The following is a 14,008-nucleotide window of genomic DNA, read 5'->3' on the forward strand; positions in this document are numbered from 1 at the left end:
TCCTAGCCTTTTACTTTAAGGATCTTTTTTGGTACTTTTTTTGCACTCAAAAAAAAAAATCCACAACATAGACCTTTTAAGTCACTGGCACTTGACTATGTAGATGAGCTAATATGCAATGCTACCAGCTTCATCTGTGCAATAAATTTTGCAGTCTGTTCTTTATGATGATAGGTCATATTCCTAACCACCAATAAATATTGTAAAGTACTTTCGCTGCAGCTACGCTAACCTAGGGCATCTGTCATTCCCGGGTTGCTGCTATTAGGAATTATTGGACTGTACCACTGGGAGGGAAGACAGAGGGGGATGAGGATGGCAGTTGTAACACACTCTGCCCTTTTGTGTATTTTGCATAAAAGAATCTCTGATGATTCTGCATATTAATTATGAATCTGCATGGGCAAGTGCAGCCGCCTTCTGTTGACTTGTTCTCAGAAGAGAGGGGCTGATACTCTTATGAGGCCTCGATACTCCCCTCGATCCCCAAGTCAGCAGATCCATCTTTTTGATGCTATACTGTAAATTTATTTCACCTCGGAGAGTAAACAGATATATTGCAACCCCAAGGGTTCATGGGTAGTGTATTTACAAAGGCCGCCTCCGCCAGCCCTGTGCCGTTCCCTTTAATGAGAGCGGTCATTAAGTAAATGAGACATCCCCTTTAGCAGGCTTAGGAGTTCACACACTGAGGGGGAGCAGATATTTAATTGAAACCAACAAACAATCTTGCTCGCATGTGACTGGTGTAAGCGAAGTGGCTGCCCTCCAACTCCTCCCCCCACCTCCATCCACCCAGCCCCCCATGTAAATTTCATGATTGCTTTCCGTGATGTCATTTTGAAAGGGGAAAGACAATAGCTGTGGGGAAAGGTAAGTCAATATTATGTTCTTTCGCTGACAAAGGCAGATATCTAAGGCTAGAGCTTTCACCTTAGACTGATCAGGAAAAGGGCTTCCGAGAACACAGTTAATTTGTCAGATGAAGGCTTTCTTTGCAGGAAGAGCAGGTCTAGGGGTTGAATCTTTTAATTGCATTGGAGAACTGAGGGATTTGCTTCTTCTTCCTGGGTCTGTGTGGATTTTTTCCTCCTCTTTCTCTCTTCCTCTTCCTCCCCCCTCCCTCTCTGAAATTCTAGTGGATATGTTATGCATCTGACGGAAAATACATTTAACAGGGGGGGAAAAGCTTTGTATCCAGCCAAGAAACTTTCTGAATATTTCTGGAAGAACAGCAGATATTATGTCTGTGGCCATAGGATTTGGTGGCTCTCTATCTGGAGGAAACCCTACTCCTTTGAACAGAAGATCTCTCTGAAGCAAGGGAAAAACAAGATTCACAGTTTGTCTCCCTGGAATATTTCATATGGTAACTTCCAGTCCAAGGTACTGAACAGTGGTGATCGCAGTAAGCTTTTGATCTCTTGGTTGCCTATTTCTAATCTAACAGAGGGCTTTAAGAAATTTATGGTGGGGGTGCTGGGGGTGCACAGAACACCTAATGGAACACTGCTCAGGTTTTCCTTTCAGTCAATCAGAAATGGGGTTATTTATAGGGATTGTTGTGAACAGATGGGAAAGGACAAGTAGTTTTTCTCTTTTAAAAACTAAAAACTAGGTTTTTCTCAAAGTTGAGTTTTGAGCTATATGAGTTCCCCTAGTTTGCTGTTCTCTGGGATGAGAGACTTGGAGGTGCTGCCTCCTTAGGTTAAATTTGTTTTCCTTTTTTATGAACAAGGAAAAGGACAAGAAAATGCATCTCCCCACAACCCCCAGTAGGAACTGTTTGTCATTGCAAACCTGTCCATCTTGATGGCAGGAAATTTATTCTAGCTTTTTCTTTATCCCATTTAGGATTTCACTTTACATAGCACTATTACTAATAACCTGGGCTTGACCAAGAAAAAGTAAAGTTGGGAATTTAATTCTGAAGACCAAAAAAATGCTTAGTGAGTTAAGTTGAAATGTTTGCTGACTGTGGGTTAAGGGAATGATCTGCTTGACCACAATATTATCATAATGATCATTTGTATCATCATCACCACCTTCATCATCATCATCATCATTTTCCTTTTGGAAGAAATATGTGAATAATTTTGAGAGAGAGAGAGAGAGAGAGAGAGAGAAACCTCAGTTACTCTCTTGTCGTTGTGAGTGGTCTGAGTAAACAAAGGAGCCAATCGCAATGTACTGAAAACAAACCTTGGGAAATGCTTGGGCTGTCTGTTCTTAGCCAAGCTGAGTAAAGCGCCTAGCCAGGAGAGTCACCAGGAAATGGCCTTTTGACTTTTTCTTTTTGTAGAATGAAACAAATCCTTTTTTTGTTGTTGTGACTGCAACCTTCTTTGGGGTCTGTGGGCAAAAGTGTTCTGGCTGCCTTTTATTTTCCCCTTGCTTCTGTCTTGTATAGGACAGCCGGCCATTTCTGAAGTGCTCAGACAGAACTTGTGGCAGCCCACAGTATCGAAGGACACAAACACATAGGCTGGGGCTACTCTCACTCTCCCATCTATTGTTGGCTGAACTCTGCCAGGATCCTCTTTACTCTGAGCTGCCGGCAGAAGCCACTTCAGCCACGGGCTCCTCACAGTCCCCATTCCCTCCCTCATTGGCTCCTCAGCTGCCATTATCAGCTTCTTCCATATGGCCACTTTAATTAATGGCAAACAAAAGAGCAGGAATACAGGGATCTCAGCTTCAGACGATTTGTCTATTCTGCTGTTATGGAAAGGAAGGCAGGCAGGACGAACTCTCCTTTGTCCAGTTATGTTGCGTTTATTGTTCCCTGGGCAGCAGGGATTGTGACTAAGAATACTTTGTTTGGAAAGAAAGAAAAGATGGCATCAAACAGACATTTCTTTCAACCACAACAATTCAACAAACATTTATTAAGTATAAGGCCCTGTGCACAATGAAGGGCATACACACATGAAAAATGATACAGTTCTTGACCTCAATGAGTTTACAATCTACTGGCATATAAATGAATAAGTTCAATATAAGGGGGAGTGTGATAAACACAGTGGAGAGATAAAGGAAAATGCTATGAGAAATGTCAAAAGGGTTAAGGAAAAATCAATTTCATTTCTGAGCTGGCTGGCTAGATATCTAGGAAGGCTTCCTGGAAGAGGTGGCTTCTGAATTGGATCTATGAAAATGTGGGTTGGAAAGATTCTATTTCCAGCATGGCTGGAAGCATGAATAAAGACATGTAAGTGGAACAGTGCAGGACAAAAAGGAGGAAGAGAAGGAAATAGTTTATGTGCAATTGATAAAAAGAAAAAAATGAAGTAAGCTTCTCATTAGCCTGGTGTCTACTATATGCTCAGATTTGTGCTAAGTGCTTTACAATTATTATCTAATTTGATCCTCTCAACAATCTCAACAACTATTATTATCATGCCCATTTTATAGATGAGAAAACTGGAGAAATTAAGTAACTTGTCTAAAGTCACACAGGTAGTAAGTTTCTGGGGCCAAATTTGAACACAAGTCTTTCTGACTCCAGGTTCAGCACTCTAACCATGAAACCACGGAGCTGCCCTGTTCTTGTTTCAGAAATCTTACAGCTAGTCCTAAAACCATGATTTTCGTATAGTCACTTCAGTTCTCATCTGACTGCTAGTGCCCCTATTTCTTTTATGACTTGTGTAGCTTTCCTTGGGACTACCTTACATTCTGAGGAGCGAAGAACATTCAGATTTTGACCCATTTAGAACCCTGCTAATGACAATTTCCACAGCAGCCACCTTTCTGGAAGGAAGGGGCCAAGTGGGAACCATCAAAATTCTAGTAGGCTCACAAAGAGGTGTCTCCAGGCTGGAAACCTCAAGTGCTTCTTCATTCTCTTGCTGTGGTCAGATTCAAGAGAGCTCCTGTCTTGAATCAGAAGACCTTTTTTTTTGGTTCCAACATCACTGTTGTTTCCTTCTGAGACTTTACCCTTTTTTTTTTCAAATTGGGTATTGCATTTGGGGGACTCTGTGGCTGGTATTATGTAAGGTTTCCCACAACTTGGGGGCAAGGAAACCTGCTTTCTGGTGAACCTGCTAGGATGTTAGGGCCAAGGTTCCAGAATCACCAGAATCATTACATTTGCAGAATTTCTGACCAACTAGGCACCGGAACCTCAGACTAAAGCAGCTGTTTTTAGCAACCATCTGACCACCTCTGAATGACCTGCAGGAAATACCTTCAGGGAAAGGATTGGGCTAAAGGATTTGTCCAATCATTAAAAATGTACTTGCAATAATGGGAGCAGAGAAGCATTTTCACCAGCTATTCCAAGGAGACTTTCCACTCCTATCTGGGCAATACCTGATAACTTTCTTCCCTTAGACCTGGCTCTTAGCTTCTATTATAGACTTAGGTGCAAGTATCCCAAATAGCCATTTTTTTTTACAGCTAGACAGGTGGCCCAACTGTGTGAAATCAAGTTATTTTATCCCAACACTGATCTCTGCCCTTGCTTAGCCTGTTTTCCTCAGTACCCTTCTTATTCCTCTCTGTCCTGCCTCAGGATGTGTTCTACTTTGTTGGATTTGAGACAAATGCAAACCTAGTTAGGCATTAGCTAGTCCAATAAGAGTGACCAGGAAGGAACATGCTATCAAAGAATTGATTGATTTAAAAAAAAATCTGGGAGGAAGTCTGATAGTTATCTTCAAATATTTAAAGAGTAGTCATGTGTAAGAGTAGCAAGACTCATTCTAGTTAGCCTTAGAGGATGTAACTAGGAGTAATGGAGTGGAAGTTGCTGAAAGACAGCTTCAACGGCATGAGGGGGGGAAACCTTCTTAATAATTAGAACCACCTTAAAGTGGACGGGTTGCCTTGAGTGGCAGAGAGTTCCCTGGCTCTGGGACATTTGGAAATTAGCTACCTGCCTAGATGTTATGCTACAAAAAGGATTCTAAACGTTCCTTTCGATGCTGAGATTTAAATTAAAAAAATGCTCCTGTTGCTGAAGTCAGGAGCTCCGATTCACCTTGGTGGTACTGTGTGTTTGCAGATAGTCACAAATTCCAATCAAACTGACTTTAGTCCGGCTCTCTAAAGTTCAGACGGCAAGAGCTTTTCCATCAGCCTCCCGTAGTTAAGGTCCCCCTCCGCTTCTCTTCTTTTCCCTTCTTCCCTCACTCCCCCATCTTATTTTATGCATTCATGGCTGGGCTTTATAGCTTCCCTTAATGAGTTTGTGAAATGCTGATTTACATGGCTAATCACCGAGGCTGGAGCTGGAGGGATGGAATGGGGGACAGGCAGAACCAGGTGACTTCTAGCTCGGAGCCAAGGGAAGTCATTATCCCAGCGAGTCAAACAGCTGGTTACTTAGGGCCCGGCTCTTAGGGAAAGAGTTGGGGGTGGGAAGAGAGGCTGAGGAGTAACTCCACAGCTCATCTCTGAGGCGTGGACTGGAGTCTTCTTTGGAAAACTCACCACTAAACGCCTATAGCGTACAGTCCCTAAATGAGCAGTTAGAAGACAGAAGTTTCTGAGCCAATCACAGTACTTTGGGTGAGGGGGTCAGATAATTAGACCTAGGGCCCCAAGCCTGGGAAAGAGAAGCATTTGAGAAGGGCAGATGAATCCAGACAAGGAACAAACTGCTCTCGGGCTACTTACCTTCGGCTCAACAAGGATAGCTCCCTAACTGGCCGGCGCTGAGATTGGAGCGGCGTGACGCGGAGGGAGAAAGGAGAAAGGGGGGTACTGGCACGCTGATCCCTGAGACTGGGGTCTGTGGGCGCGACCCAAGGATCCGCGGAGGTTCTTTGTATGGGTTAGGGACCGGTATTCGTTGCCCCCATTTCTCCCACCCTCAGCGGGAGTATGGCTCCACCTGCTCAATCGGGAGGTTCTTAGTGGCCTGGATTCTGGCCCAAGAAAAAGTCTAGGCAGTCCCGGAGTTATTCCTGCCAACCACTGGATCGGGATCTGCTGAGACTCTGCGGGACGGCCATTTTATCCTGCTTCTAGTTATACTAACCCTCTCTCTGCCGGGTTGCTGTCCCCTGATCTGTCTCTAAGGACTGTCCTGGGACTTTCTCATCCCGTTTTGGTTTTTTCTTGTCCCTTCTTTAGGACAAATCTTAGGGTGGAGGTGAGGCGGAGAAGGGAAAGGGGGCCGGGTTCGATAATTTTGATTAAAGACCTCCCAGTGTAGTTCAAAGAGTTATATCGGGAATTAAAGACACTAGGCTCGGATCTCGCTTTTGCCAATTGACCAGCGGTGTGACCCTGAGAAAGATGCTTATTCCTTGACTGTAAAATGGAAGGTTCTATCTCACAGAATCGTTGTGAGGGGGAAAAAATGGTTTGTGAGACTTTAAGCAGAATAGAGATGTGAATTATTAATTAATTACTTATATATCATTATAAAGTTCTTGGTTTGAGAGAATATAATGTAACTTCCTGCCCTCGAAGCTCCTTTCTCTCCTTTTTCTGAGTCCCTCCCTTTCCTCCGGCTTTTCCTTCCCCTTCCCCTCTCTCAGGTGATCAGCGCCTCCTTGCTGCGAGTTTTTGCAGGGGTTATTACCTGAGAGAGTACACGTATCTCTCATAAATGAACAGAAATTTAGTTTCTCAAAATGTAAATTTAAATTATGTAATGTACATTTACAGGAAGATGGTGAGTGGGAAATGGCATCATCAGGAGTTAACTCAGTCCTAATAATGTCTTCTTTCCCAGAAAAGACTGAAATCAGTCATTGCTCCGTGATTTGACTCCATTCCTCTTGCAGGTCTTCACTCATTTCTCACAGGCATAGTGAAGTCAGTTGGCTCCAGAGATGAAGTTTGTGTAGACAATAAAGCAACTGGAAGGGTCTCTGACTCAAGAACCAGGAACTAGTATACTCAATGTGGGAAGCTGACTTAAGTGTCCTTGCTCAAGGTTCTGGCTATGGACTTTGTTTAATCCATGTCTAAGCAAGTGCATCTAACTTAAATCTTTTTTCTAGAACCTCTAGAATGGCTGTTTGCCTTGAAAGCAAAATGACTGAAATTTGGCTGTCTGACAACTAGACCTCCAAAAGATTGGGTATTTTGTTTGAATAAAACACCAAGTCCTGTCATTCCAGGCTTTTCATGCTTTAGGCCCCACTTACATTTTCAATCTTACCTTCCACTGCTTACATACTAATTTTATACACCTTGAGATCTTTGAGATCAGTCGCTGATATTTGCTTTTCATTCTGTCTCCAGCTTTAACTTACTGTCTGGGACATAAATGCTTGTTGACTGACTTGTTCCCCAACATACCCTGGAATTTCCTATTTCTTGGCAGAATTTCCTATTTCTGAGAGAATGTAAGTTGCCTGAGGGTAGGAACCATTTTTCATTTTGCCTTATTTCCTCAGTGCTAAACATAATACACTAATATAGTAGATACCTAAGAAATGTATGGTGAATTGTTTTCAATTATTGGAATGCTTTTCTCTCTCCACTCTTCTAGTCCCCATCACTGCAGGTCAAAAATCCTTCCTGTCCTTCAAAGTTCAAATCAGATAACATTTTCTCCATTAAACCTTTCTGGATTCTACCGCTCCTTAATTATGCCTCTCTTCTGCACTTTTGGTTTTTTTGTTGACTTTAGAAGTTTTTAGGTATTTCACTTATCATTCCTCTTAGTTTAAGGACTGAGTTAGATGATGTTATACATTTTGGAATTCTTCACAGTACTTAGTACATACAAGTCCTCAACTAGTCGTTACAATACTCATGTAATTGTATTGAAAACAACATTCATTGAGCACTAATTATGTGGAAAGTACTATGTTCACCTCTAAGGATGCAAATACCAGAATGAAACAGTCCCTTTTCCTCTAGGTGGAAAGAATGATAGATCTGCTTCAAAAAACTGAGTTTATTTCCTGGCTTTATTATTTAGCTATTTACTTGTGAGAGCTAACAAATTACTTAGTGTCTCTTCCTGAATTGGATGATCTCTGTGGTTCCCTTGTAGTTTTAAATATATGATCTAGCCAAGTTAGGTGAGAGGATGGTCCTGCTGAAGAGGAATAAAGGAATGGGGAAAGTGAACAAGGACTTATTAAGGACCAACTATATGGTAGGCACTGTGCTAAGCACTTTATAAATATTATCTCATTAGGTAGGTCCTCACAACAACACTGAAAATTGGGTGCTGTTATTATCCTCATTTTATAGTTGAGGAAACTGATGCAAACAGGTTAAATGACTTGACCAAGGTCACACACCTAGTCTCTGAGGCTAGATTTTAATTCAAGCCTTTCTGACTCCAGACCCAGAGCAATGCACTGCTTTACTGCCCAGGACCGAAGTTGGAAGTATTTTATTTGACGAAGAAATCTTTACAGGTTTGGAGCTGATCTTGGCAATTGAAAGGGTAGCTTTGGGAAAGTATTGTTAAGAGAGGTCTTAACTTTTATCACATTGGGTTACATATCCCTTTTTTTTAAAACAAAAAGTTGAATTTCCTAAACATCAATTTTTTAAAATTTCACAATAAAAATGTTGAGAAAAGCATTTTGGCCTAAATTAAAATGCCTTTGATCTTAGGTTTCCATTGAACTCCTTGCTTCATAGAGAACAGATTAATAAACACTTTCAAGTAGAAAATCCAGTTTGAAAAGGTCTTTATTTTTATCTTCAGCTGTAGAGATAACCTCCCGTACCTACCTCACACTGCTGTCTCCCCTTTCCTATTTTATTTTTTGGGGGAAAGAGAGGTAAATATAGGACCTTCGCTGGCTAATGCATCTGCATCTAAGTTAGCACAAGAAGAATATGCAATGTTATTTTAATCAGTTGGGTTGAAAGAGCAAATCAGAGAGAGAATTTTAATCCATCGTAAACAAGGCTGCCTACAATCTGTCACCACTGGGATTAGTACAACTCTTTAAAAGATGTTGAAGACCTTCTAAAACAAAGTACTAGACATTTGTGACCTGGTTTCTAGCCTTACCGGGACAGATATCACCAGAGGTTTGGGATGGTGTCCATCAGAGGTTCCATTATGACAACTCAGGCTATTAAACAGGAATTGATGTTTAACGCTCACATTCCTTTTTGTCCACATATAACATTCTTTTTAAAAATATTAAAAATTCAATTTAATTTTATTTTAAATTCCAAATTCTATCTCCCACTTTCCCTTCTTCAAAGAAATACTCAACATGTTAGAAATGTGTGTAGTCAGTCAAAACAAATTTTCTCATTGGTCATGTCAAGAAAGAAGGGAAAAGAAAAGAAAATGCACTGAGTACATTACCTTTCTCTGGAGATGAGCAGCATGCTTTAGCATAAATCCTCTGGAATTGCAGTTTATTTCATTGTTTTGATCAGAGTTTCTAAGTCTTTCAAAGTTGTGCAAGTGTCACACATCTTTTTTTCTTCTACCCAAAAGTGTCAAGTGAACCAAGTGAACCATTTCTGAACAAAAAAAAGTGTGTGTGTGTATGTGTGTGTGTGTGTGTGTGTATGTGTGTGTGTGTGTGTGAAGAATAGGTTGAGACAGCTAGATGCTGCAATGCATAAAGCACCAGCTTCAGACACTTTCTATCTGTATGACACTAAATAAATCACTTAATCTTATTTACCTTTGTTTCTTCTTTAAATGAGCTAGAGAAGGAAATGGCAAACCATTTCAATATCCTTGCCAAGAAAACACCAAATGAGGTAACAAAGAATAGAACACATCTGAAACAACCAAACAACAACAAAAGAATAAGTTTGCAAAGTCTATATTTTGTTAGGAATGATATCAGAATTAAGACTATTTTTAAACCCAAAATATTGCTTAAATTTCAAAGAATAAGCCATTTGATAGTGAAGGTGGTTATAACAACAAAAAGCATATTTAAAGTGTCTACTTTTGTGTCAGACACTGTGTTAAATGCTGGAGTATTAGATAAAATTTAAAAAAATTAGATTAAAAAATTCAAATTCCATTAAGTTGGAAGAAAGGAAGCTAGTGTGATGTAATGGAAAAAATACTGGTTATGGGGTAAGTTCAAATCCCTCTTCAGATGTTCCCTCTGTGGATGACCTTGGATAAGTCCCTTAGTCTCCCTCCATTAGCTTATGTTTCCTTATCTGTAAAATGAATAGCTTAGACAAGATGGTTTCAGAAGTCCCTTCCAACTCTCTATTATTCTCTGATTTCTCCATGGCACTAAGGACTAGTTAGCTGCTGTTGCAGGGACCTCATCCTTTTTATGCTGGGCTGGGTAAAATGTTAAAGAGAGCTTGTCCACTTTCAAGTCCTAGTGGGAGAAGAGTCAGCAGGGAGGGGCAGACCATATGGTGCTAGCAGGCTGATGAATCCTGGCTTCAGAACCTTTCTTAGCCAGTTCTGCAAAACTAGCCTGCCCCTACTTCATGCATGGCTGCCCAACTTGGATTGTCTTAAACATTAGTGGAAGGGCTCCCCCCATAAGCAATCTGTGACCTCTGCTCCTCTCTTATTTTGTTACCTAAGAAATGAATGGGAATTAATGTTCAGGTGTAAGGTTCAGCCTGAGAAACAGTACTGCTGCTTCAGCTTCTTTGGGATTCCAATTAAATTGAGCTATGGGGTAGGACAGATGGACCATCTTCCTGTCTCTGCCTTCTTTTTCCTAATCATAGTCACCCATCAGGAAATTAAGTTGGTCTCACTAAATGGAATCTCTGAGGCTAGTTCTTAGCAAAGTTGGCCTTGGGGAAAAACTTGTTTTCTTGGGAGGGAGGGAGGGAGGGAGAGAGGGAGAGAAAGAGAGAGAGAGAGAGAGAGAGAGAGAGAGAGAGAGAGAGAGAGAGAGAGAGAGAGAGAGAGAGAGATTTTCTCTCTTTCTGTCTCTGTCTAATTTTCTCAAGTGCCTTCTTCTGGCTTAGAAGTGGAGCATATGTAGTTGAAATGAATTTCAGACTCCTTTAGTAAAGAGTAGTCATCTTTCCTGGGGTTTATAGGGCATCTAGGCAGGGTTTCTAAATATGGTCTCTAGGATGAAGGCCCTGCTGCTTCAATTATCATTGCCCATGGTAGGATCTCCAACTAACATTTTGACTTTAAAGGACTCCCATACAGACTTGCCACCTCTGTGATTACCATGTGAAGTTTGCTGAGTTGTCTTGTCAAAACACTTATGTTTTAACACCTACAAGGTCTATTTAAGTCCTGGAAAGAAAATTGAGTTCGAGCAGCCTCACTCTTTCCACCTGCCTTCAGTGGCCTAAAACAGATGGTGCTGCCTATTTTCAGCACAAGTGATACCTCACCTGACCTAGGGCCTCTGTCTGTTAAATAAATAAAGGTTGTCCAATAGACTGGGAATCTTGATCCTGTAGGAGCTTTTACAAGTCTTTAGTAACCCAGATATGGAAATAAAAACTAAGAAAATTCCCAGTCTGAGCCTGCTTAGATAAAAACAGGAAAAATATTTATTAATTTGTTCTAAGGTCCTAGGCCAAGTGTTCTTAATTTTTTTGTGTGTCACAGACCTCTCTGGCAATCTGGTGGATCTTATGGACCCTTTTTCAGAACAATGTTTTTAAATTCATAAAATAAAATACATAACATTGCAAAGGAAACCAATTATATTGATATATAGTTATTAAAATATTTTAAAAAGCAAATTTATAGACTCTATCAGGAGTCCTCAAACTATGGCCCCAGGCCAGATGCGGCAGCTGAGGATGATTATTTCCCTCATCCAGGGCTATGAAGTTTCTTTATTTAAAGGCCCACAAAACAAAGTTTTTGTTTTTAGTATAGTCTGGTCCTCCAACAGTCTGAGGGACAGTGAACTGGCCTCCTATTTAAAAAGTTTGAGGACCCCTGCTTAAGAACTTCAGAGGCTTGAATTTTTTTTTATGATCCAGACAGGTCATGTGATCTCTTTATAGTGACAACTTCACTTTTTCAATTATTTTTTCCAAACTTCCAAACCAGATAGAGAAATGAATGTAAATTCCCTAGCTTTGTCCTCTGTAAATCTCCTCTACCAACCCATTGGAAAGAGCTTTGGATCTGTAGTGGAAAGACTGAGTTTAAATCTCACCTGTGACTTATCATGTAACACTTATTGAGTAAGGCACTTAGTCCCTGTGCCTAAAAAAACTACCAAGTATAAAATGAGAGAATTGAACTAGATGCTCTCTGAGGTACTTCTAACTCTCTATCTATGGGCTAATAGTTACTTTCAGCATAATTTTGTAACAAAAATCAAATTTAATATTTTGGATTCCCAAATACAAATCACAACTACCTTTCCAAAACATCTGCAGTGTCCTTTAACTCTACTTGTCATCAAATCCCCTGTCTAGACATCACAAAATTAAATCATTCCAGTCACCCTTGTGGACACATTGAACATGCAAGTGCAGATTTTGAAGGAAGTTTTCAAAAACTACTCTTAATTCATCTGTGTCCTTGAAAAGAAATGTGGTAAAAAATTGCATTAGAGAATTGAAAGTCAGGACACAATCTGCATGCAGCCTTCAGGGGTGACTTGTTCTTCTGGCAAGGTCTCTGAGGGCAGGATTGTGCAGGGGTCTCACTGGGCCTCCAGATTTTCTGAGTGGTACAACTTTGGCTCCTATAATTAACTGCGTATGCAAGACAAAATTGCCTGCTCAATTACTAAGTTGCACCTGCTAATTGAGTGGTTAGTTGGTTAATCATCCAATTTGCACATGGAATTTTGCAATTGCTCACACATTCTTCATTTACCAAAATAGCCTTTGGGTCAAAATGGGGACTATAAATTAGTGAGGGACCTATTGCAATTACACTCATTCTTTCTTTGGGCTTGAGTCTCCTCATCTGGAAAATGGGAATAAAAGCACCCATCTGGTTTTCCCACATGAGAGGTTTGGAGAGTAGAATAGTATTATCTGTAACAAACAAAGACTCATTCTAGTGAAAAGGGCCAAAGTCACAAGTGATGAATAGACCCAATAATAAGTGTAAATATGTGCAAGCTTACCAAAGAAACCTGTAATCTTGGTGCTTTTCTGGGAAGAAGTGTATTTCTTTTTAACTGTGAAGGTCTGGTCTTTTTGTCATGTAAAATGTTGGATTGGTTGCAATGATTGAGGATTTTGAATCTAAAATGAGCTCTGAAATCATAAACTAGAGAAATTGTCTCCATGACTGGATTAAGAAAAGTTTAGTTTTATTCAATTTGGAGATAAAGAACAATAGAGTTCTTGCCTTCAAAAAGCTTATACTCTCCTAGAGGGAAATTATACATAAGTAGGTCATGGGAGGCAGAAATTTTTAGGAAACGTCAAGGAAGGAGAGATCATTCAGAAATAGTAGATTCTTATGAGCCTGTTTTTAGATGCGTCCTAATAAAATAATTTAGTCTGTTTTCTATTCAAGAAAATTCAAGAAAAAGAAATCAGAGTTGAACAGTTAGCCTAAGCATTTGATCAGTATCAATCTGGGTACAAGCCAGCAAATGTTAAATCAAATCCACAAACATTTATTAAATATCTGCTATGTGTCAGGAATTGTGCTAACCACCTGGGATAAAAAGAAAGACAAAAACAGTCCCTGCCTCAAGGAACTTACAGTCTAATGGGGAGACAACATACAAATAACAATACACAAATAAAATGTATACAGGATAAACTGTGAATAATCTCATAAGTAAAGCACTAGGATTAAGAAGGACTGGAAACATTATTTTTTTTAAAACAGAAGCTGGAATTTTAGCTGGAACTTCAAGGAAACCAAGGAGATTAGGAGATGGAGAAGAGTAAGGGAAGAGCTTCTGATATGAGGCAAGGAAGAGTAAAGAGAACAGTGACCTCACTTCTATCTATGGTGGTCATGGGGAGTGGGTGGTAAGATGGAGCAAATTATAAAAAAAAAATAGGAAAGATAGGAAGTAACCAGGTTGCAAACAACTTTAAAAGCCAGCCTGAAGATTTTATTTGTCCCTTTTCATTTTTAAAAAATAAATTGTATCAATGCTTTTTGGTTTTCTATCAGTTATTTCTGGAAATCCCTACTTCTAGATTAACCATTGTAGCAAAA

General features: G+C 40.1%; 1 protein-coding gene across 4 annotated transcripts in view; it reads left to right on the forward strand.

Annotated features, from left to right (window-relative positions):
* The first annotated feature begins 571 nt into the window (after window positions 1-571).
* Window positions 572-14,008, forward strand: part of MYT1 (myelin transcription factor 1) — a 187,781-nt gene continuing 174,344 nt past the window's right edge. For all 4 annotated transcript variants that reach the window (XM_031951842.1, XM_031951844.1, XM_031951845.1 and 1 more), the window contains exon 1: window positions 572-873. The gene's annotated coding sequence lies outside the window, so the exon portion shown is untranslated. The remainder of the gene's footprint in view (window positions 874-14,008) is intronic.

Source organism: Sarcophilus harrisii, chromosome 2, assembly GCF_902635505.1.
Source record: "Sarcophilus harrisii chromosome 2, mSarHar1.11, whole genome shotgun sequence".
NCBI classification, from domain to species: Eukaryota; Metazoa; Chordata; class Mammalia; order Dasyuromorphia; family Dasyuridae; genus Sarcophilus; species Sarcophilus harrisii.